Genomic DNA, 20,418 nt, shown 5'->3' on the forward strand with positions numbered 1-20,418 from the left:
GTCCTGGGCTACTGTAGAAATGGCAATGCAACATGGTGGACTCTGTGGAACACAACCTGCACCCTGCGTAGATACTGTATAGAGGCTCGTTCTAAGGCAACAAAAACACACTGATTTTTATTTTCATGTAATTATACACTAAAGAAATCATACTTACTGTATTATGTTCCAGTTTAGCAGAGAAATATGACCAGCCAGCCAGGTACATCATGTTTCCTGAGGCTTTTATCTCGCACCGGCATTGTTTCAATACAGCATGTGGTTTGTCTGTTGGCCCGTCTTTTCTCTGAAATCCAAAATATTCCTACACTGCTGATTCATTCCCGAGCAGGGAGTAAATATCCTCATTGCCTTTTTCTTGGCTGTTTGCTATTTTCTGCCCGGTGCTGTTTGACGGTGACACAGATGTGCCATGGGAATTTCAAAATCAAGGAATATCTTGAAGATGATATAGATTGAATCGATGATATTGGATTGTCGATCAGTGAATCGATACATCCATACAGACTGAGACTGAGAATAGTTACACCCCTACCCATTCTGTGTGTAGCACTTACTCCAAATTATAAACAGAATTAGGCTAGAAGTTATAACTCAGGTAAGTATTAACAATATGGACTAGTGTCAGAAGATAAGAGTTCGCTCATGGAGTTTGAGGACCAGTACAATAAACACGAAACAAGGTCAAAGTATAGGCAAATAAAGTGTATTAATAATTAGTAAAGTGGTAAGATATTTACATATGTACAAATGTCATGACATTCAGTTGATCAGTATGGCAAAGATCATGAGCAGTTGAGCAACATCCAAAGTTCAAATGACAAAACCATCAACAACCAAATAATCCCACCCCAGAGTTCAGTTCGTTCTCCAATAAATGTCAAAAATGTCAGTCCATATGAGAGTTCATTAAAATGTTTGTTGAAGGAGGGGTACAAGCAACCTTCTTGAGAGCTCAACAGAATGTGTGTTGAGTGTGTGCAATGGGGCATAGGCTCTGCATCTCCTACCACACTGGTGGGAGAAGGAGATGATTCGTCTCACAAATCTGGGTAGCTCGCCATCCGTTGAACATTTCCAATCCAAAGGGAGGGGAAAAAAAACCTGGCCAATCAAGGTGACAAATCAGAGCGTGTCACTCGTTTCAACCGGCTCCGTTTCGGTCCGTAGAAAATCTGCTGCAGCCCGACGCAACACTTCCCCACTGCCTTTCCGACTGACTGTTCCGCCATGATTAAATCACGTGACTCCCACGAATGACGTGACCTACGAATTCTTGCGAGACGGTGCCGAAATACCGCGAGAACTCGAAGCAGCTCTAACAGTCGTGTTTACAGGGGTTACAGGGGTTACATGTGCTCTGAGTCAGTGTTGATTTCTTAGCATTGAACCAAGACAACAATCTTTTCCGAACCTTAACCAAGTGCTCTGAGTTACCTAAACACAACTATTCTACAGTAATGCAGATTATTTGTATGTGAACGGTTTTTAGGACTTCCTTTTTATAGACAGATCAACAGAACAGAGAGAAAAATAAAGACAGAGCAGGAGGAGGAGGTGAATGTAAGGAGATGGCTGGGTAAAGCTGAGGCCCTGAGGGCTATGGACATTATTTCAGCTGCTGTGTGTGGTCATTTGTGTGTGTGTGTGTGTGTGTGTGTGTGTGTGTGTGTGTGTGTGTGTGTGTGTGTGTGTGTGTGGTGCAGGGACAGGTGAGCCTCTCTCTGTTATCCTTGCCTACATCTCTGTTTCCCTTAATCACTCACCCTCCGTCTCCATCAATCTCCAGTGTCTTTAGGTCGTCTTAAGTTTGCACTGAAGAGTTTGTGTGTGTGTGAAAGAGCCAAAAAAAAAGGGTTTGCGTGGTTGCATGTGAGTGTGTGGTTTGCATTTTCAGTCTATAGACTTGTACTGTATATGTGTGTATGTGTGTGTGTTTGCATTTGAGTGTGTGTGATCTCTTTGAGGTTTTATATTTGTCAGTATTTGTGTGTCTGTGCCTGTGTGTGTGTGTGTATGTGTGGGCCCACGCTATCCCTTGCTCTGTGTGTGTGTGTGTGTGTGTGTGTGTGTGCTCGTGGGCGTGTGCGTGTCTGCCACAAGCCCCAGTGAGATCCAGCGAGCATGACGGAGAATGACAGGTTGATTTATGGCGAGGCTATAAGTAGAATGACTACTGCTCGAGAGAGAGTGTGTGTGAGGGAGAAAAACACGGCAGAGAGGGATGCAAAAGAGGGGTAGGGAGGGATGGATGGTGGGAGGAAAGAGGGAGCGATGGGTGTGATGAGAGAAGAGGGGATGCAGAGAAAGAGAGAGCTGAATGACAGAGCTAAAGAGGACGGTGAAAAGCAGGACAGAAAGTAGAAGCAGGAAAGGGGTCAGAGAAGAGACTGATTGGGATTGTGGGAGTGGGATTAAGACGCATATTTGCATATTGCTAAAAATGACAGACAGAAAGAGAGGAAATATGACCAATCTGCAAGCTGCTACTGGCATGAAAAGATGGATAGAGGAAGAAGGAGATAAAGGCGGAGAGAAAGTTTAGCTGGTGTTTGCAAAGGAGCCCCTGTGAGTTGGTTTAATGAGAAGCAGCGCCGGGCTCGGCTCATGTAGTGCGGCATTCTGTGAGTCTCAATAGGAAAATAACATTATCTCCACAATTACATTTACATTTTTAGACATTTAGCCAATGTTGTTATGCAGAACGACATACACGGAGTGCAAATGAGCTTCAATTCCCAGATCAGCAACAACGCAGAGCGAACAACATCCAGGAGAACGTTCAAGAGCTCTGACGATTACTGCGACCGCCATGAAGGAGGAAGGCTGCTACGAGATGACAGATACCATTTCGTTTTACATGCAGTCTTTTTATCAGGCAGTTTTGTAGGAGCAGCTGTCGTCTAACTGGGAGATGTGAAAGTACAGTTTTTATCAATATATTTCAGGGCCATCTTGTTTTTGGCTGATTCTTAAAAACAATGATTTATATGTCTTACTGAACCAGAGAATGAACTCTCATTTTGTGAGTTATCAAGGGTTGGGCGCTGATGATGTCCATGGTGAAACATGTGGATGTCGACATTGTTCTTTGGGGGGCATTACAGTCGCACAGTTGTCAGGACTCAGACAAGGACATAGACACAAGGACTGAGCGCCAAAACGTGTGTGTGTGTGTGTGTGTGTGTGTGTGTGTGTGTGTGTGTGTGTGTGTGAGAGACTGTGTGTGTTTCAGAGACTGACAAAGAGAGGTGAGGAGAAGGTGGTCTATTGCACACTGTTTTTGAGAGTTATTAATAACTTACTCGTTACACGACTTTGTCATTTTTATTTGACCCATCTGCCAGTACCTGTGATATTTATACACAAGTGAATTTAAAAAATAAAAAAGTCACAGTGACAGTGGCAAATCTTCATGATGATGGAGGCAAGCATGGTCACTAATAAAGGTACCCTTTCGCTTATCTGGCAGCCTAAAGTTCATGTTACTTTTAAATCACGCAAACCCACTCAAAAACCCATGCCACGGTGGTAGTGTGGTAGGATGGAGGGACGAATGGATGGATGGATGGATGGGGGGGTCAAGGGGCTTTTAAATCACAATGGTGGTTAATGACTCAAATCCATCAGTGACAGACAATGGCATTAACAATCAGCCCAACCCTAGTGTTATTCAACCCGACCTTATGACCCTCCTATCCAAAGTTGAATGTAGTTCTAACGCTGGCTGGTTTTACACGACTTCCACTTCTTATCTGAACCCAGAATTCTCACCCAGATGCGCTCCCAGGTACCAAAATTTAGCACCAATTGTTTAACGTAAATCAGTACCCTGTACGTAATTCAGCTGGTACCGTTAGAGCCCAGACACACCAAACCAACTTCAAAGAACTATCGGCAATGAAAGCCTACTGTTGCGTCACCTCGCTGTGCCTGTGTCTTGGCCAAAAAGTTTCACATTAACACACCACAAAGACTATAGCCAACGGCCAACCAGCACGTATGTTCTGTGTCTGTATGAGAGGAAATAACTCCACACCAGCAGGCAGTGGTAGTCTATAACTGTCATTCAAAAAGGGAAACAGGAAGACTGTCATGATGCTAGTTAGCCAGTTAGCATATTAACAACACAGTCTAATGTGGAAAGAACAGAGCATTTGTCCCCAAAAACTGTTTCTAAGGATCTCAATGGCTAAAGAAAAATAATCTTACCTTATGTAACAAGTTGGTTTTGGTCTCACTCCCTCTTGACTTTAGCTGTTTGTTTACTTTCCTCACTCCTGTTTCTCTTCTTTTGCGCTGAGCTGAACTGCCAGTCAGAGTAATGCCATTCACTGACAGGCTCCGCCATCGCCTTCGCCAATTCAACATGCTGAATCAAAAAAAGAAGAAGCTGATGGTGGCCAACAAGGGGCAACGGTGCGGGACACAGCCCGCCATCAACTTGATGTGTCAGGGCCTAAAAGTACCGAGTCCAGTCTCAACCCTAGTGAAAACACTTGTGCAATGCCTTCTCTTGCTCTGCTGGGAACTTTCTAAAGCCTGGTAAGGTCTAATGAAGCAACATTATTGAGGTGCATGATGGGAATTGTAGGATCTAATCTTTTTGGAGCTTGACCCAAACTATATACTATAAGTCAGGACATTTCTGCCTCCACTAATCCGATTTTGATGATTCATTTTTGCCATGTCTCTCACACGTCTCGCAGAAAAAAACAGAAATTGGTATTACAGTGGGAGAGGTTCAGCAAGACACACTGACCTTTGGAAAAAAACAACCTTTAACTTGTACGTGCACATACTTTTTTTTGAATCAATGGATCTACTGTGAACACGGCGTTACACCAAAAGACAACGAGTATTGTCTCAATTAGGATGTAATGCTCTGACCAGACAGTGAACCAATGATAAAGCCATTGGATGCCGGATTTGATTTGTCAATTTACAACAGCGCTTTATTTTGAAATGTCAGAGATAAGCGAATGAGGCATGTATTCAATCACAGCAGAGCTTTTAATTTGAAACAGCAGACATTCTGTGTAGTCTTTAATGGGCTGATTCAATCTCAACTGTGCGTCTGAAATGTAAGTGTTGTCATGAGATTCGTCGGGTTTAAAGGGAAACAAGAACTGTCTGACACACACACACACACACACACACACACACACCTGCCAGAACAATTGCTCCCATGACAACCTGGCAACCAAGAGGGCTTTGAAGCACAGGTCAGTAATGTTTGTGTGTGTGTGTGTGTGTGTGTGTGAGTGTGTGTGTGTGTGTGTGTGTCTTAACATCAGTGCAACCAGCAGTTTCTATTCTCCTTCTCTATCCTTGTCTCTATCCTGCTTGGCTTTTTTTTTGCACTTTCTTTTCTTTTCTGTTTTGCATAGGAAACTCGTCTCTCTGCCCTCAGGTGAAGTTAAAAAAAAAAAGAAAGTGAGAGAATGTCGAAGAAATCAAGAAAGGCAATAACGAGTGTTTTCAAGAAAGAGGGCGAGGAAGGGGGAGGAAGAAGTGTGAGAAATATGAGCGAGAGAGATAGAGAAAGAGACAGAGAGATCGGGAGAGAGAACAGTCTTTGATCTCTCTCCTGGTGGGAGCTGGTCTTGGCACTCAGCCAGAAAACCTCACGGCACACACACACACTCACACTCACACACACACACACACACACACACACCAAACAGACGCGCACACACATATTTAGGTCTAGCTGGCCTGCTCCAGGGCTTTGTTGATTATTTCTGCTGGGAGGATCAAAGACCTCGAACCCCCTCCTCCATCCTCCATCCATCCATCCATCCATCCATCTATCCTTCACCTATCTGTCTGTTCACTAGTCCATCTGTCCAGCCATTCATCAGTTGGTCCATCTATTCTTCTATCCCTTAGATAGATGGATAGATACCCACTGTGTTCAGTGCAACCAAATTAACATAATACTGTACTTCACTGTCCTTACCGTAACTACTTCTTTTGCTTTTGAGTTGAGGTCTCTGTAGCTTTTGTTAAGTCTAAGGTCACTTTGCTGGAGCAGTGGTCAGGATGGCCGAGCGGTCTAAGGCGCCAGACTCAAGGGTTGACACCTTCCTCAGTCAAAGGGACTTCTGGTCTCCAGATGGAGGCGTGGGTTCAAATCCCACTCCTGACATAACTTTTATTTGCGGGTGTCATCCCTCTAGTTTGATGAAGATGCAGATATCTCGCCTTTTGTTTGTGTGGAAAACAAGTACGAGACTTTGAATGAGCTGTCTTTTAGTACAAAAGATACAGTGAAGTTTTGTTTAACAACATACATGGGATTGTCATGTTTATCAGTAGAAAACAGCCATACTAACTGTAAAATACAGACTGTGCTACACAGTGAGCTGATTGTCAAGTAGCAGACTGTGTCAGCAGCAAAATAAATCAATCAGTGTGTTGGGAAGACAATTCAGAAATCCAACTAAGTGAGAGTTCACAGCTTATTAGAGTTGATGCAGCCCCACAATCTGATGCATTTTTCTGTCAAGGTAGCCCGGCTAGCTCAGTCGGTAGAGCATGAGACTCTTAATCTCAGGGTCGTGGGTTCGAGCCCCACGTTGGGCGGATATGTTTTTAAATGACATAGGAGATGGTAATTGATTGGATGTCCTTATCAACTGAGCAGTATCCTTCAATGTTTCATAATAACACTCAAAAACAGAGTTGTATGAAACATGGGAGGGTGTAGGCTAGTATTTCCGTGTGTGTGTGTGTGTGTGTGTGTTGCCCAGGTAGCTCTGGTTGCTTTGGTGGTGTATGAGACTAAGAGTGTTTTCTCACTTGGTCCTTTTCAGTGGTGGTGACTCAGCATTCTATGCACACATGTGAACACTTCCCACCTCCTGAGGTGATCTGACTTTGGTTCGATTCAAGTCCGCGGTGAGGTTCACTTAACCCGTGCCTTATGAACACAAAGCGCTCCAGGTTGGCTTTGCTCTTCACCATTGTATTTAGCCCTATAGATCACATGCTATTGCACCGGGACGCTTGAAAAAGCAGGCCAAACCACGTCGGCCTGTAACGCTTACAAGGACACAGGACCAGGAGTAGTTTGGTCCATGGAAGATACTGCACATCTCCAGATGTGGAATGTAGAATACGTGAAACAGCAACAGTCTACAGCACACAGAAACACTAAGTTCATCTGAAAGTGAGGGCCTTCATAACCACACTGCAGTTCTTTGAAATCAACTGACAGTGTGAACACAAAAAGACCTGAGTCCCTTTTCTCACCACTTTTTGGTCCACTTAAAGAGGACTGAGTTTGGTTTGTTTAAAAAAGACTATATGTGAAAACACCCTAAGGGGCTGAAGGTGTTCTTTGACAACATGGGGGAGGGGAAGTGGTCAGAAAAAAAACTACAGTTCTCAGGTCCCTGTGTGCTTAAAAACAACACCATCTGCAGTAATGGTGAAGTAATTAAAGTTTGAATCCGCTCTAAAAACTGACAACCAATACATAGCTTTATAGGTGTTATTATATATTTTCCAAGTCTCCTATAACTCTCGAAACCTGTAATGTCTGTTTACATGTAACCACTTAACTCCAGAGTGAAACCAGTCAGTCAGCTGTCAGGATGGCCGAGTGGTCTAAGGCGCCAGACTCAAGGATTGACTCCTTCCTCTGTGAAAGGGAATTCTGGTCTCCAGATGGAGGCGTGGGTTCAAATCCCACTCCTGACATACATTTTATCTGAAGGTTTCATCACATGGTGGGGCCTTACAATGACATTTCAAGCGAGACTTTTCAGTTTCTTCTCAATTGTTCGATGTAAGGTGGTCATAAAACTCACTCTTAGGTTGGTCTTATTTCGTCTTGCTGTTTCAACAGAAGCAAACATATTGAATATTATCACAAGTTTTTAGTCCTGGCTAATGCAAATAGTGAAGAACAGGTACTCTTGTATCTGTATTTTGATGAGAAATCTTAATTTTTGAAAAGTCCCAACAGTCTCCTCCTACCAAAATAGTGTAGCTGACCAGCGGAGGCCAGATTGAGAAGAATACTGATGACATATGACACCTTTTATCTTGTGTTTCTAGAGCTGTGTGTATTTGTGGACACATAAGTAATTGTTAATATGTCATCGGAGTTCGGCGTGATATTTTTTAATGAGGACCAGGATGGAAAATAATCCCAAAACAAATCTAGTTCTAGTATTGCAAATAGTGACCATGCAAGATCCCCAGCCTTGCAAAGTCTTATAGTGTGTGACCAATTAAGTCGCATTGCCTTTAGATGAGGCTGTCAGACCTTAGTCTATAAGAAGTCCTCAAAGTCTTCTCGTCCAGATAAGCATAAACTAACTGCAGCCATGCTTGGCCTCTGATTAAAAGATTCTCCTTAACTGATGAACAGAGAGGGACAAAAATTCACCAATAAAAGGCACCAGTGTCTGTGGCCCACAGCTGCCTGGGTTTTTGCAGGGTGTAGAACAGTTTTTCTAATGACAGAGCAGAGGCAAGGGTGAAAACTGCCACAGACTGGGCCTCTTACCATGCATGCCATGATGCAAAAGACATGCTTGGCAGTCCTGCTTCCAATCAGCTGTTACTACAAGTCTGTAGCCAAGGACTGCCTGCAGTTTTGGCTGCGACACAAGAATTTTTACCTGATGACAAAGTAGAGCCAAGAGATAAGATAAGCCCCGTTTCCAGAAAACATTTTCAGTATGGTACCTTTGGAACCAACCCTTCACACATAGTACCAAGACCCTAGGTCTGTTTCCATTGTCTTCCACGTGGGTGGGGTTGTTGTCACTCACTGCTCCATCCAGCACTCACTGTATTTCCTCCTTTATCAGTCTGAACTTCACTTATCGTCCACAGAACAAGGCTGCATGCCGAGCAAAATAAAACAGGCTGCAGTGATAGTCTCTCTCCATGGGATATTTAAAAATAGTGGGTTTGTGCATCTAGTCCTTCTCAGGCAAGCTCGGGAGTTAAGTGTTGCTGGAGCCCACAGAAAAAACGTTCAGTTGACCATTGCCCGCAGTTTCTAAGTGCCGTTGTTTTGTGGAGAACTAATCAGAAAAGTCCTGCAGTCAACACAGCTTCCAATAGTCTTGAGCAAATCCCTGAGCAGTACCCTCCAAACGTTTCAGAATGGGCCTGAAACATAGTTTATGTGTAGTATGGACATACTAGACATAGAGACACCACCACAGGAAAGACAATGACCTTTGTCTCATTTAACTAAGCCAAGTACAGCTCAGAGAAACTTTGATTAGAGAGTGAGGTTGATGGCTAACCAGCAGTAGTGATACTGGGAAATTGGGACGCCACAAGAGTTCAGATGAACAGATAATCACATGGGCAAAGGTTGTAGTTATACATCAGGTTCAGAGTGTCATTGTGTGCTTGTAACACTGGCTACTTTCACTTTGTTATCAGTCGGTGTCTGCAAGCTGTTATATTGGCTGTTTATCAGATTTGGTCAAATGAATGGACTTTAATGCTGTAAATTATATGTGAAGGGGGTTCTGGGTTTGGGCCTGGATTTGATCTTAACCTTTTATCCAATGTGTGTGTGTGCATAGTGGGGAGTTCGTAGCTCTGGTTGGGGCACAGAGAGACGTCAACAGCTGCCATCAGCAAGGTCAGGGCCCTGTGTATGTGTGAGTATCGGAGACAGCCCGGAGACACACAGTAACATCTTCAGCTGTTGCTTGAGTTGTAAAAGAGTTGTCATCACTCACTCAGTACTTTCTGTCCTCCTTTCTTTCTTTGTCCTTTGTTTTTTTCCATCTTTTAATCATTTCTTTCATAAACTCACAAATGTTAGACCCTCATCCTCTTCTGTTTTTTTTTTAAATTTTGTTCCTCCAAGTCTTGAAATTATCCATGTTCCTAAAAATGCCCTCTTCCTCTTCCTCCTGCAGTAATCACACCAGTCAGTGGCACGCTGAATCAGCTGCTTATGAATTCTCTCTGTCTCGCTTTCTTTGAGCCGGAGCCTGAAGGTCTAACCTCCAGTTGAACTCCCATAGCTTTCTGTGTTATTGTGTGTGTGTGTGTGTGTGTGTGTGTGTGTGTGTGTGTGTGTGTGTGTCAGGGTTGTGAACCTTCACCTCTGACCGTTAGCGCATACCTGTCTGAACTTACAGCTCAGCTCCCACCGACTATACTGGATATGTATGTATGTATGTGGGTGTCTATCTATCTATCTATCTATCTATCTATCTATCTATCTAAATGTATATTTTTTTTCTCTTCTCTCCCTCTTTTTTCTCTCTGAGGCCCCAGTGCCTAAGGCCGGATGTAAGGGTCATTAAAAGAACTGTGTGTGTGTGTTGTGTGTGTGTGTGTGTGTGTGTGTGTGTGTGTGTGTGTACGCGCCTGCACTTCATACTGAAAACGAGGGCATTGGTCATTCCTCCCCTGTCTAAAAAGGAAATACCAAATTACTGAGGGCCTCTCTCTCCGTCTCTCTCCGTCTCTCTGTCTCTTTCTTTGTGTGTGTGTGTGTGTGTGTGCGCCTCACACTCTTGTCTCATCAATGTTTCATATGAAATTTTTGGCAGTTTTGTCAAATAAGGCAAAAGAGAATTCCTCAGTTCTAACAGTGGAAAATCACACTGTTTCATTAACATTAAATGTCCTACATTCTGTATTCTCTCTGTTCTGTTATTTTATTAACAGCATCAATCAGGAGATTGTTTCAACAGAAAAGTTCCTGTAGTGCCATTTTTAGCATCAGCATCTGTTTACATGTGAATAAAATTGTTATGGCTTGTATATGCAAACACACTTTTTTGTGAATGACATATATTGTGGATATTATTTTGTATATGATCTCATAAGTCATGGATGATTTGATATATTTACATCATCAGTGTGCTGCTCCTGTACTTCTTTCAAAATTTCTTTGTGCTCCTCTAAAGCTAAGCTAGTTTTCTAAATTAAAGTTAATATAATTAAACAAAATCCTCATTAACACTGAACAAAACCTTGTAAATTACTGCAGGGTTAGTAGTTAGCTTGCTAAATAGGTAGGCTATGCTAACAAGTAAGCTTGCCAATAGACTAGAATATTAGCTGGTTAGCTTACTAACTAGGTAGGCTAGGCTAACAAGTAGAATGCCAATAGGCTAAAATATTGTTCACTAACATTAATAGTAAGGATGATGTCATTTTGCAGTTGCAAAGATCTGCAAAGGAAACATGTTCACTCCTTTTTAATAACCTTTTCAAAACTATTTTTTATAGAAATGCAGTGCTCCTGTTTATCCAGGACTACCATCATCATCATGTTGACCCCGAATAATTTGTTTATGTTGATCCAGGACTATCACTGCTATGTTGATGTCAACATAAAAAAATTATCCATAATCAGTTTGATGATTATGATGATATACCTGGATAAATATGACCAAACCTAGCCAGGAACAACATGGAAAAAGGAGGGAAATGTGTTAACTGCAGGAATTTGCAACTGAAAAATCTATTGTCCTTACTCTCTAGCATAGCCTACCTACTTAGCAAGCTAACTCGCTAACATTCTAGCCTATTGGCAGGGTTACTCATTAGCATAGCCAGCATACTTTTTGTTCAGTGTTACTAAGGAGTTTTTTCAGTTGTGTTAAATTCAATTTAGAACACTAGCTTAGCTCTGAAGAAGCACAAAGGAATTCTGAAAGAAGCACAGGAGCAGCACACTGATGATATCAGAGTGGCATCAGTTTTTTGCGTTCACTGATGTCGTGCCAATTTCCGTTCTTTTTAGAATAAACTTCTGTTTTTAAAGTTAATGCTAAGTTTCTGCACCTTTGATACATACAGTCTCTTTTCAAAACACTTAGAATGTAGGATAGTAACTTCAATGTTAGGTTTCCTTGCATCAGTTTAGGCAACAAAAGTATGTGGTTAGGTTTAGCGAAAATATCATGGTTTGGCTTAAAAGAAGTATGGCTTAGTGAGGTAACGTAGAGTAACATCATGTGACATACTTCTCTAGTGTAGTATGCTACATGTGCTAGCACATTATGTGTTATTGAAATAACTTTACTAACTTTTGGTTTCACACAGACATTAACAGCGGGCTCCTGGGTGAAAGTCCAGAGATAGTTTGACCCGTCTACCTCCTCTCCCACCTGCCCAGTGCAGACTTCTGACTCGTTATGCTACTGCTTTTGCACAGATCATCGAAAAATGCCACTGCCTGGTACATCTTCTACTGCTGCTAAAGGGTGTCTCAGTGCGTGAGTATCTGACGCCAAGTGCCCCTGACCTAGTGTCACTATTTGATGACTTTGGAGTGAGACTGGGTTGTTTGAAGCGTAGGACCACAGACAAGTGAGAACGTGCTCGTCAAGGCCAAAGCATCTGATTCACATTACAAATTATTTTAATGTTTAGCTGCCATATTGTTCAAACATCTAATGACACATGTTGCTTTACAATCAAGGATTTCTTAATTTTTCCTTCCCTGTGGTTTTCAACCTTTTTTTCTGACAGCATCACTCTGCTGGCTCCCTAAAATAGAAATGTTTTGCAGTAAGCATCTGTACGCTGTAGTTGAGAATGTTATAGTTTTTGTTCCCACAAGAGTCATGTTGAAAGATTTACAGAAATCCTATAAGGTCTTGAGCTGGCAAATTCCCAGAATGTCTTACATGGAAGATAAACTCTATAGCTGCTGTTCCCATGTAACGCCTGCGTGAAGAAGAATGTGGCAAAGAAGCTGTTCTCATGCTTAGTATTAAAGAGCAGTTAAAATTATAATATACCAATATCAGTTTTGACAGTTCTGCCAACACATTGATTAAGTCATAAAGAAAATATTCAGGTCTTGTTTGCATTAAGGTACTTGTAATCTTTGAGGGCAATCTTGAGGCAGTAAATGACCAAGATGAACAGCAGAAATGCACCGACAGTCATCACTAAATTTAGATTGAGATGATAGAAGGAATAAATGAATGGCGCTTTAGAAAAAAAAGAAGACTGAAAGCAAGAGAACTGATAGAAAGGAGCCAGAAAGAGACAGCAAGCAAGCAGAGAATAAGAAAAGCTGTGTGTGTGTGTGTGTGTGTGTGTGTGTGTGTGCTGGAGGTGTGCCAGGGAGCCTGCCAGCCAGCAAGGCTGAGCTGCAGGGCCCCTGCTGGGGGTGGAGGGTTCAGGCGAGCCCCCTGCCTCCACTGGCCTACTGGAGCATGCTGGGAAAGAAAGAGGGAGGAGGGCGGTAGAGGGGGGAAGGGAGATACGGAGAGGGAGAGAGCCCCCGAGAGAGAGTAAAGGAAGAGAAGAAGGGAGAGAGGGAAAGAGGTGGAGACAGACAGACAGCCATGAGCAAAAGAGGAGGAGGAGGAGGAGGAGGTGATGTTGATGTAGGGAGAGAGGTAGAGGAGGTAAACCCAGAGCAGGAATGTGAGAGGAATGCAGGGAATGGAGGAGTTTTCCTCTAGCTGGAAAGGGTGAAGGAGAGAAGGAGAGAGGTGGAGGAGGAGGAGTTGGGAGGGTGGGAGATCCTGGAGACCTAAAAACTCTTCTCTAATTTATTCCCTCACTCACTCCTTCACTTTAACTCCTCCTCTGTAGACACTTAACAGATCCAGATGTGTGAAGTAACTTTTGCACCAGGACTAAGATCTGTTATAGATATGAATCCAACTGATCAGTTTCTTCTTCTTCTCATGAGTCATTTATTCACATCACTCATCCACACATCCTCAATTGCAAGATGTGGCCTATTCGTTCACTTCCACATTATCTAAGAGCACCTTAGATGTCTTTTTTTACATGGTATATTTTTAAGCATATAGCCAAAGTGACTATCAATATCAGATATTGGATTTCAGATACATATATATAAATTTCGGATTTACTTTAAAGGAACAATGTGTGAGATTTAGGGGGATTCAGCTTTATGCAGAGTCTACGCTGCAGCCTACACATGTGGCCTACACCGTTGTAAGCATTTATACTTGTGCGGTGGTGTGTGTGTGTGTGTGTCACTCTGCAGTTACACCTCCAAAGCAGTAGTCGGCGGTGGGGTTTCTGTGAAGTGCTGTGAAGTTTAGTTGATCAAAACACACATTAAACACACATTAAACATGGCTTAATTGCAACAATTTCAAACACAGGTACACAAATCAGCTTCACTATAACTCACAGTCAAACACTTGTCTTTATCTGGACACATTTTCCCCACAAATACAACATGCTAATGTTTTTAGCACAAGCCTATGGCATTTTACAGTGTATAAATTAGCTTAGTGGCTAGCGGACTTTTCCTCTACTCATATGAAACCAGGGACAACAGCAACATTTAACAAAGGTAACGTTACAAAATTCAGCTCCATTACAGCTCACAAGGTTCACTGACAAAACAACTGTCACACTAAACACGTTTTCCAAACAAATATAACATGCTAATGTTATTAGCACAAGCCTATGGCATTTTACATTGTATAAATTAGCATAGTAAATAGCGGAGGTTTCCTCTGCTCATATGAAGCCAGGATAAATCACACACAAGACTTAAGATGCTATTTTGTGGAGGCTTTATTGTCTTCACAATTTATTGTTTTTTTTTATCTGTGAGATTAAAGTAAATAAAATGTTTCCACTGAGGGAAATGGTTTCAGCTTACAAAAACAGACAGGAGGTCTGCGTTGTGGTCGCATGTAGTTGCACGTCAGGCTACAGTGTAGGCTCTGCATCATCGTAGAGCCTACGCTGTAGGTATGGCAGAAGTATAAATCCTGCATAAATCCTGCACACTGATCCTTTAATCAAGCAGCACTGATCAAAAGTAAAGAAGTGATAGTGCTGCATTACGTAAAGTTTGACCAGAGAAAACGAAAATGCAAAAAGTAGTACAGCAGCATTGTTTTTTGTGTTTCTGTTAATAAAATGTATGGTATTAGATTACAGTGTGATACTAATGTAAGAAGGGTTAAGCTTTTTGAGTGAATGCCTACATGCAGAGACAGAGACAGTGTGTGCTTTTCAGTGTGCTTTTCAGTGTGTGTGTGTGTGTGTGTGTGTGTGTGTGTGTGTGTGTGTGTGTGTGTGTGTGTGTGCTTGTTATGATCTTCTACTCCATGCTGTGTTCAGTTAAAAGACTGTCTTTAAATATGAATAGCATTGTCACAGAGAGACAGGAGTTTGTGTGTGCGAGTGTGTGTGTGTGTGTGTGTGTGTGTGTGTGTGTGTGTTGTTGCTCTACATTGCTTCCTTATAAAATGTCTTCAGCTACCTCTCAAACCCTCTTCAGAGTTCTGCACATTCATCCTTAGATCTTTACATGTGCATCGCATCAACATTTACAGTCGTGCCTCCACCCACACACATCTCCTCGTTTGCTCTCTCGCTCTATTCCTCCCCTCCTCACGTTCAGTAATGTGAATGACACAGTGGTTTATGAGCAACAATATTTCCATGTAGTGATGTGATGTCACAGTGCACATAAGGACATGTAGGTTCTATGAGGAGAGGATCGTGTGCCTCATTTCCACTGCATGGTTTGGCTCAACTTCACTGGACTCAACTCATTTTGGTACTGGGTCATTTTCTCTGTTAGTTTTCCACTGCAGGCACCAGGTACTGTTCACAACTTTTGCGAATGGGAAAGCAAAAAACAGTTAATAGAGTAGATCCATGCACAGGAAATGTGGCATTAGAGAGGGTGCATCATGGGAAATTTGAGCCCTTTTTAGCATGTAGCCCGGCTAGCTCAGTCGGTAGAGCATGAGACTCTTAATCTCAGGGTCGTGGGTTCGAGCCCCACGTTGGGCGGGAGTGTTTTGGGATGATGAAGCAACTGCTCTGTTGGACTGATGATGGGTACAGACACAGTATGTTAATGCACACTGTTGCATAAACCCAGAATGTCTGTTGTTGTATGGTGCTGCTCTGATACTCAGTAACCCCCTCAGTGTAGATTGGCATGATGTGATGTGATAACATGATGTATCTCACTTACAATTACTCAGCATCCATGACACATCTGTTCATCCTCATCCCTACGCAATCTTTAGCCCTTTTTAGACAGGAATTGTGCAAATTTGCAGTAAAGCCCAATCAGTCTTCGTTCAGCATTGGCAGTATAAAAACAAAATTGGGGAGTGCAGCAAAATGCTACCTACCTACTTTTGTTTATACAGAATGTTCCTTTTTCAGGGCAATGGGGGGCGTGAGCAAGTAACAAAACGTGTAGCTCAGCGTGTGACATAACCATTGACGTACTCCGAGGGAAGTTGCGGCTAGTCAGTCCTTCGGCGATTCTCTGGTAAGTCGGCCCGTCCTTCACCGTTCCCGTCATGTGACGGTTAATGGTTTGCGAGGGCAAGGAGGGCGCTCAATTCCTTGTCTGCTCAGTTGCTCATCTTTACAGTGTCTGTCAGGTTTGCGTTTCCCTCTTGCTACTAGCTGCTTGCTAATTCCTGCTATCAGCTGTTTCCTGTTTATCCACCGCCAGTGGGTCGCACGTGCGGCGTCTTCAATAGCCCCTCCCACAAGTCTTCAACAGCCCCTCCCGTTGCGGAAGGCTGCCTCGGTCTGTTTAAACTAAAAGGGTTCCGCCAATATGACTACCCTATGAGGCGGACATTTGGGCACCTCGGATCAACTCGCCAATCCGGCTCTGTGTGTATAAACGCTTGCAGCTTGCCTGCAAAACGACCCAACATTCGCGGAAAATCTGGCAGTGTAAAAGGGGCTGGAGGTACTCTTTATACCATGTCACCTGGCAGTGCATAGGTCACGTGGGTCACCGACTCTAGCCAATTATACAACTTCGTAACACAATTAGTCCCTGACTGAAAAGCACAGTCTGTGTACTGTTAGGCAATACTAATAACTGATGATCTTAGACTATAGTAAGACATAATCCAGTAAGTATAACCCAGGCGTTGTAATCAATCTGTAAGGTTATTGTAGCCTGTAAATGTTTTTAGCCTTTTCCTCTCTTTGTATCTCTCCATATCGGTATTTTCCTCTTTTCCTCTCTATCTTGTTCTCTTCGCTTCATGTATTGGCATGACTGAGGAGCAGTATTGCCAAAGCTTCTGAACGCAGCAGGGCATCTCTTTTTTCCTCTTCCTCGCTCTCTGGGGGATTGGTGAGACATTCTCTTATTTGTCCTTTTTTATCTGCGTATGTATGTTGTGTGTTTTTATATGTGGGGTGTTTTTTTTTTCATGTGCATTTTGCCTGAGCAGCACTGGCAAAACAAAAGGCCCATGTCCCCCGCCACCATCACCGCCACCTCCCTGTCTCCAATCACCGTCTCTCTCATCTTGAAAATAATCCTTTTAGGAGAAAAAAGGAAAGAGGGAGGAGGGATGGAGGGAAGGAAGGGAGGGAGGGAGGAGGGTGAGGAAAAGGCGGGAAAAAGAGGAGGAGACAGAGGAAGAGAGAAGGGAAGAGGATCTAAGCAGCAGGAGAAAGGGAAGTAGAGATCGTAATGAGAGATGGTAAGAAAAGGGAGGGGAGGTGGCAGAGAGGTGAGGGGGAGGTGAGTGGTGTCAAGTGTCACATTTACACATGTGTGGGAGGATAGGAGAGGAGGTGGTTGAGGGAAGGAGGGAAGGAGGGGAGGTCACAGAGGTAGACTTGCACTGTATGTGGTGACAGGACAGTGTTACCACAAAAATCAATAGGCCTGTCTGCTCTACGGCTGTGCGTGTGTGTGTTTGTGTGTGTGTGGCCAGTGAGTCTGAGCTTTAATTGAAGTCCTGTGTCAGCGCCATAGTAACACAGACTATGGGATGTTCAGTAGATGTATTAACATTAATCGTCCCCTCTCTAACACAGGGCCCCCTGTTCTCTGTGTCTGTCATGCCTTCCTTTTATCAGTTTTTTATCTCCGGATATGAGCAGGACAGGAAAAATTATTTACTATATTTAACAGATATTGTATTTAACAATGGGCCACAGTGTGACTGAACCAACTGACCTGTATTATCTGATTAATAGATAATCTTAACCCAACAAGATACTTGTGTAGGTGGGACAGACAGCTGGTACATCCTCCCTTTCTTCTGTCTCTAACACCACTGTTTGGTTCCTGTTATCCTGCATCTGATGTTGTTCAGGCCCATCAGTTGTCTCCTTAGGGCTCCTGTATCAGCCTCGCATGACCCAGACACAACCGCTCCTCATTCACCCATCAGCCTCTGTAGGAATGCATGCACTGAAGGGATAGTTCAGATCTTTTGAAGTGGGGTTGTATGAGGTATCTGTCCATAGTCAGGGTGTTATATACAGTAGATGTACAGGTGGATTTATACTTGTGCGTCAGCTTTATGCAGTCCACGCCTTATACTCCTGCGGTGGTGTGTCTGTGTCAGTCTGCAGTTACACCTCCAAAACACTGGTCGGCGATGCTGATTCAAAACACACATTAAACATGGCTTAATAGAGATAATTTCAAACACAAATCAGCTTCACTATAACTCGCAGCATTCGCAGACAAACACTTGTCTTTATCTGGACACATTTTCCCCACAAATACAACATGCTAACATTATTAGCACAAGCCCATGGCATTTTACATTGTATAAATTAGCCTGGCAGCTAGTGGACTTTTTCTCTACTCATGAAGCCAGGGACAACACCAACAGAAATACAAAATTCAGTTCTATTACAGCTCACAAGGTTCGTCGACAAAACAACTGCCTTATACTAAACACATTTTCCAAACAAATATAACATGCTAACGTTATTAGGATGGCATTTTACATTGTATAAATTAGCTTGGCAGCTAGTAGACTTTTCCTTTCCTCACATGAAGCCAGGGACAACGCCAAAAGAAATACAAAATTCAGTTCTATTACAGCTCACAAGGTTCGTCGACAAAACAACTGCCTTATACTAAACATGTTTTCCAAACAAAAATAACATGCTAACGTTATTAGCACAAGCCTATGGCATTTTATATTGTATAGATTAGCCTAGCAACTAGCATAGATTTCCTTGCCTGAGGGAAAGATAAAGCGGTGAAAATATTTTAAATATTGCATACACTTAAATTGTTATAGATTTTCTGAGGTGGCTAAAATTCATTTTGGTGCTTCTCCATCCACAGCAGAACATTGCTGCTGCTTGTTCACCAAACCTTGGGCTTGCCGACAGACATCCTCTGTATGTAATACACTGAGAATGTATAAGAACCTATACAAACCCACTTTAAAAATCTGACTATGCCTTTAAGGAGCTTTGAACTACTTACTGCTACATGCTACAAAAAAGAAAGAATACATCCAGATCACGTGTGTTACATCTGTCTAGCATTGCAGTGGTGCCATCCATGGGCTAAATTGGACTTACACCTTATGGTCAGTTGGCTGGTCAGTTTGCTCCTGTCAAACTAAATTCTCCCTGATGGGACAATTGCTGATGGTACTTTCAAAGCTTTTTTCCCCAGATGAAAACCTGTGGCTTAAGTGCTTAAGAGCGGAGGCACAGCCTTTTCTGAGCGTTCTCACATAAACCCAGGACATCTGTATGTGTTGTACTATGTTGTTCTGTTACCCAGCATCAACCCATAGCATCCCTTCAGTGTAGGTGGTCTCAGCTCATCACTATATCCATCCACTGTGAAACTGCCATGACATCATCTTTAATGGGACACCTTCTAAACGCTTTCATTGGCAACCAAATAAAGGAACAACTGTACTTTTGACAACTGCCAGACATGGCACAGTTTTGTGGGCTAGCATTTATGAAAATCTGGGTCATGTGAATAAAAATATTGCGGTTGCTATTAATGGTAACTTGGCTATTCAAAAATAGTGAGTTTGCACAAGCGAAGATTCTCTCTGACCAATCAGTGGTCTGCAGTGTTTTTGTAACCTCACCTTCTAGTATCAGCTCAGCTCGGAACCTCAACCAAGGTGGTACCAGAAGAATAACAGGTGCTGTCCACAACTTTTGCCAATGTAAAGCAAACGAAGAGCATGTCAGTTTTAGCAGAGTGTTATACCATAAAGTGGAAATGCAGGTGTAGAGAGTGTGAGTTTTGTGAAATTTGAACCTATATTTTTGGAGCATGTAGCCTGGCTAGCTCAGTCGGTAGAGCATGAGACTCTTAATCTCAGGGTCGTGGGTTCGAGCCCCACGTTGGGCGTGGAAGTTTTAGAATGTGGAAATATGCACCGCGACTCACAATAACTATGATGACTCTGTCAATGCACACTGTCCACTGTCACATAAACCCAAGACATGGAAGTCATGGAGGTTTTAGGATGATGAAACATCTACCCTGTTGGATTCTCAGGGCACAGATGCATTTGCAGCTTGTTACTATGTCACATAATATCCCCAGAAGTAAAAATGGCAGCAACAAGGCAGAGTACCTGTTCTCACTCCTGCTCTTGAAAGAAGGGAAGGCTGAAGCATGTAGGGAATGAATATGAACCTGCACATCTATGTGGCCAGCAGTATTCATTT

General features: G+C 42.8%; 1 protein-coding gene and 5 non-coding genes across 8 annotated transcripts in view; all 6 read left to right on the top strand.

Moving 5' to 3' along the window:
• wnt5b (wingless-type MMTV integration site family, member 5b) overlaps window positions 1–20,418 on the top strand; it is a 138,576-nt gene that overhangs the window by 30,244 nt on the left and 87,914 nt on the right. The window lies entirely within an intron of this gene.
• Window positions 6,040–6,151, top strand: trnal-caa (transfer RNA leucine (anticodon CAA)). Its single transcript has 2 exons — window positions 6,040–6,077; window positions 6,106–6,151. It is a non-coding gene; the product is annotated as a tRNA-Leu (tRNA).
• On the top strand, window positions 6,516–6,588 carry trnak-cuu (transfer RNA lysine (anticodon CUU)). Its single transcript has one exon. It is a non-coding gene; the product is annotated as a tRNA-Lys (tRNA).
• On the top strand, window positions 7,596–7,707 carry trnal-caa (transfer RNA leucine (anticodon CAA)). The gene is made up of 2 exons: window positions 7,596–7,633; window positions 7,662–7,707. It is a non-coding gene; the product is annotated as a tRNA-Leu (tRNA).
• Window positions 15,690–15,762, top strand: trnak-cuu (transfer RNA lysine (anticodon CUU)). Its single transcript has one exon. It is a non-coding gene; the product is annotated as a tRNA-Lys (tRNA).
• On the top strand, window positions 20,023–20,095 carry trnak-cuu (transfer RNA lysine (anticodon CUU)). The gene has a single exon. It is a non-coding gene; the product is annotated as a tRNA-Lys (tRNA).

This window comes from Epinephelus fuscoguttatus, linkage group LG22 (genome assembly GCF_011397635.1).
Source record: "Epinephelus fuscoguttatus linkage group LG22, E.fuscoguttatus.final_Chr_v1".
NCBI classification, from domain to species: Eukaryota; Metazoa; Chordata; class Actinopteri; order Perciformes; family Serranidae; genus Epinephelus; species Epinephelus fuscoguttatus.